We start from the raw sequence: 5,000 nt of genomic DNA on the forward strand, positions 1-5,000 counted from the left end.
TTTTTCGTCACTACCTCCCCGTGCCGGGAGTGGGTAATTTGCGCGCCTGCTGCCTTCCTTGGATGTGGTAGCCGTTTCTCAGGCTCCCTCTCCGGAATCGAACCCTGATTCCCCGTTACCCGTTACAACCATGGTAGGCGCAGAACCTACCATCGACAGTTGATAAGGCAGACATTTGAAAGATGCGTCGCCGGTACGAGGACCGTGCGATCAGCCCAAAGTTATTCAGAGTCACCAAGGCAAACGGACCGGACGAGCCGACCGATTGGTTTTGATCTAATAAAAGCGTCCCTTCCATCTCTGGTCGGGACTCTGTTTGCATGTATTAGCTCTAGAATTACCACAGTTATCCAAGTAACGTGGGTACGATCTAAGGAACCATAACTGATTTAATGAGCCATTCGCGGTTTCACCTTAATGCGGCTTGTACTGAGACATGCATGGCTTAATCTTTGAGACAAGCATATGACTACTGGCAGGATCAACCAGGGAGCTGCGTCAACTAGAGCTGAGCAGCCGGCCGCCCGGGAGTGTGTCCCGGGGGCCCGCGCGAACACGCAAGCGTCCGCTCAATTATTCTGCAAACAGGAGGAGGCTGAGCTCCCCTGCACAACACACCTCGAAACCCTCTCAGGTCCCGGCGGCGCGCAGCGCCGTCCTAAGTACTTGGTCGGGTTCGAGAGAGGCGCAATCGCCCGGAGTTAGGCGAGTAGACGCTTTAGGTGCGACCACCCGTGCTCCCAACTGAGCTTGCCGCTGCCGACAGAGGCCCGGGAGCGTGCTGTCGTGGCATTGCCGGCGGGAGACAACACGCGCCACCTACGGTGACCGGCAGCTCCAACGCCAGCGCCACAGAAGGACAAAAGCCCCACTTGGGTGCCGAAGCGAACTCTCCCAGCACAGCGCACGCGCCAACACGTCCGCACAGCTGCGATACAAACCACCTGCGAGAACCGCTGGGGCGACCGAGCAGCAGACGGCGTCGCGGCGCCGAGCGCCGGGCGGCGGCGCATCCTCAGCGCACACAGTCCTCAATCGGACCAGCACACTGCAGATGGCCACCGCGCTTCGCACCGGGCCCGCGAGGACCTGCTTTGGCCGCAAGGCGCCGCGAGCAGGGGGCGCCGGCGCGCAGCTGCGCCGCCTGCCGCGTCCGTCGGCCGGCGCGCCTGCCACTGGCCGCCCCCACCAGCCGGCTGTAGCGCGTGCGCCCACGCACCGCGCTGCCAGCACGCCGGGCGGCCCCCCCTCACCGGCCGGGGACGGTCCCACCCAGCCACCGCCGCGTATCGCCTCACACCCAGATCCCCTTTCACGTTCGTGGGCATGGTGGGTCCCCTTTCACGTTCGTGGGCATGGTGGGTATCCCTGAAACAACCGGTTAATAGCTCGACCGATCGTCGCCAACACTGATTCACCTCTAGCGAGAACAACCGCACCACAACGGGTTACCTGTTGTTCATTTGCGTAACGTCACCAGCAAACGTAGACGTCCATCGCCATTTGCAACGAGTATTGCATGCCTGTGTCAGGTGTCACAACACACTACGTCTGCCCACATAGACGCAACAACATGTGCACGCCTCGAGAACACGTGGAAGGTAGCCCCCGTACGTATGCGGTGTCCATTGCGCGAACGACTGTCAGCCGGCCTCTGCAGGATGTCGCAGATGTGGAACGCGGTGCAACATGCTATCACGGTGTGTGAGAAGAGACGACTACGTCCGAATACACGCTCCACTACATCAACAGACTGCTCATGCTGATCGCCATCCAGGGCGTCCGTTCCTCCCACACGTCTGAATGGCGTACCACACTGCAATCCAGCTCTTATAGGGAGACGACACGTAGCTGCGTGCACAATATTTGGACTGTATGGTCTGCCGTTGCTAGGCGCAGTCGTCGTACGGTCACACATGTGCCACGATGTATCATTCAGTACATACGGACCAATGTGCAGTACAGTTTGTGGGTTTTGCGTACATCGGCGGACAGGTGACAGGCCGTACCACAACGTAGGCTGAGTACGTCGGCATGCGAAGGGCATTGAACATGCAAACTTCTCAACGACCAGCTTGCGAAGGCAGGGGGGAAGGGGGGGGGGGGCATGTACGTCCTGCTGCTATCCACATTACAGTGTATAGCAGGAGCATGTGGAAAGTCAGCAACACCTGCAAGGTGTTTAACATGACGCGATACACAGGGGACCGGGCAGTGCGAATAGCGAACTATATTGCGAGGGTTGCGGTTAGGCAACACTACACTAATTTAACGAGTTGCATAACAATTACAGAGCAGGTTCAGCGACAACGTGCGTCAGGTTAAGGCGCAATATAGGTTAGGTTAAGGCACAACATGGGTTACGTTAAAGCACAAATTAGGTTACGTTAAAGCACAAATTAGGTTACGTTAAAGCACAAATTAGGTTACGTTAAAGCACAAATTAGGTTACGTTAAAGCACAAATTAGGTTACGTTAAAGCACAAATTAGGTTACGTTAAAGCACAAATTAGGTTACGTTAAAGCACAAATTAGGTTACGTTAAAGCACAAATTAGGTTACGTTAAAGCACAAATTAGGTTACGTTAAAGCACAAATTAGGTTACGTTAAAGCACAAATTAGGTTACGTTAAAGCACAAATTGGGTTACGTTAAGGCACAACATGGGTTACGTTAAGGCACAACATGGGTTACGTTAAGGCACAACATGGGTTACGTTAAGGCACAACATGGGTTACGTTAAGGCACAACATGGGTTACGTTAAGGCACAACATGGGTTACGTTAAGGCACAACATGGGTTACGTTAAGGCACAACATGGGTTACGTTAAGGCACAACATGGGTTACGTTGAGGCACAACATGGGTTACGTTGAGGCACAACATGGGTTACGTTGAGGCACAACATGGGTTACGTTGAGGCACAACATGGGTTACGTTAAGGCACAACATGGGTTACGTTAAGGCACAACATGGGTTACGTTAAGGCACAACATGGGTTACGTTGAGGCACAACATGGGTTACGTTGAGGCACAACATGGGTTACGTTGAGGCACAACATGGGTTACGTTGAGGCACAACATGGGTTACGTTGAGGCACAACATGGGTTACGTTGAGGCACAACATGGGTTACGTTGAGGCACAACATGGGTTACGTTGAGGCACAACATGGGTTACGTTGAGGCACAACATGGGTTACGTTGAGGCACAACATGGGTTACGTTGAGGCACAACATGGGTTACGTTGAGGCACAACATGGGTTACGTTGAGGCACAACATGGGTTACGTTGAGGCACAACATGGGTTACGTTGAGGCACAACATGGGTTACGTTGAGGCACAACATGGGTTACGTTGAGGCACAACATGGGTTACGTTGAGGCACAAATTAGGTTACGTTGAGGCACAAATTAGGTTACGTTGAGGCACAAATTAGGTTACGTTGAGGCACAAATTAGGTTAGGTTAAGGTACAATATGGGTTAGGTTAAGGTACAATATGGGTTAGGTTAAGGTACAATATGGGTTAGGTTAAGGTACAATATGGGTTAGGTTAAGGTACAATATGGGTTAGGTTAAGGCACAACATGGGTTAGGTTAAGGCACAACATGGGTTAGGTTAAGGCACAACATGGGTTAGGTTAAGGCACAACATGGGTTAGGTTAAGGCACAACATGGGTTAGGTTAAGGCACAACATGGGTTAGGTTAAGGCACAACATGGGTTAGGTTAAGGCACAACATGGGTTAGGTTAAGGCACAACATGGGTTAGGTTAAGGCACAACATAGGTTAGGTTAAGGCACAACATAGGTTAGGTTAAGGCACAACATAGGTTAGGTTAAGGCACAACATAGGTTAGGTTAAGGCACAACATAGGTTAGGTTAAGGCACAACATAGGTTAGGTTAGGGCACAACATAGGTTAGGTTAAGGCACAACATAGGTTAGGTTAAGGCACAACGTAGGTTAGGTTAAGGCACAACATAGGTTAGGTTAAGGCACAACATATGTTAGGTTAAGGCACAACATAGGTTAGGTTAAGGCACAACATAGGTTAGGTTAAGGCACAACATAGGTTAGGTTAAGGCACAACATAGGTTAGGTTAAGGCACAACATAGGTTAGGTTAAGGCACAACATAGGTTAGGTTAAGGCACAACATAGGTTAGGTTAAGGCACAACATAGGTTAGGTTAAGGCACAACGTAGGTTAGGTTAAGGTACAACGTAGGTTAAGGTACAACGTAGGTTAGGTTAAGGCGCAATGTAGGTTAGGTTAAGGTACGATATAGCTGAGGTTAAGGTACAATATCGCTTAGGTTAAGGTACACATTGTTGTAGGGAAAGGTGTATTTGGGGGGGGGGGGGGGCGGCAGGTTCGTTGATAGTGATTATCGTAAGTGCATGCCTGCGGGATCATCCGATTTGTCACGTCAGGATGCACTTGTGGCTCATGACAGGCGGCGCTCCGATTCCAAGGTTATGGCAGATGTGTGTCTTTCATTCCTGCCATTGTTTGTGTACTGTGACAGGAGGCAGTATTGTGATGTTGGGTGCACCCCTGTGTAGGACATGTGTGGGTGTTCGTGGCTTAACTGAGCAATGGCGGATGTCGGAAGGGTGGGATATTCTGTTTTGTGGGTGGACCTCCCGGTCTGGTTATGATAGTGTGGATTGTGTAATGTGGCGGAGAGGATGCACCGGATGTTCTTCCATGCTGGTGGTTAGATATTGTGTGTGTGCCTGTTAGAGGCAGAGAGTAGTGTGTGATAGTGTCTGGCTGACGTGTGGTTCTCATTGTGTGCAGAGTCTTTCAGCATGTATAGGGACGGTTGTATATATTATCTGTATTCTGATGGCTCTGCATCTATTACTAATCAGTGCCGTGTATACGGTTACTCTGGTTCCAGTCGAAACTGTTCTATCTCTGTACATTAGTGACACTGCGGCTCCACTATGTTGCTGCCCCTGTCGGCCGTTTCCCCCAGTGTATGGCTAGTGA

The 5,000-nt window shown here is 51.3% G+C and overlaps 1 non-coding gene across 1 annotated transcript in view; it reads right to left on the bottom strand.

The window, feature by feature from the left end:
- The window catches only part of LOC126435596 (small subunit ribosomal RNA), a 1,909-nt gene extending 1,417 nt beyond the window's left edge, over window positions 1–492 (bottom strand). The window contains exon 1 of the ribosomal RNA XR_007580054.1: window positions 1–492. This exon is cut by the window's left edge and continues 1,417 nt beyond it. This is a non-coding gene — a ribosomal RNA (small subunit ribosomal RNA).
- Between the last annotated feature and the right edge of the window lie 4,508 nt (window positions 493–5,000).

This window comes from Schistocerca serialis, unplaced genomic scaffold, assembly GCF_023864345.2.
Source record: "Schistocerca serialis cubense isolate TAMUIC-IGC-003099 unplaced genomic scaffold, iqSchSeri2.2 HiC_scaffold_1212, whole genome shotgun sequence".
NCBI classification, from domain to species: Eukaryota; Metazoa; Arthropoda; class Insecta; order Orthoptera; family Acrididae; genus Schistocerca; species Schistocerca serialis.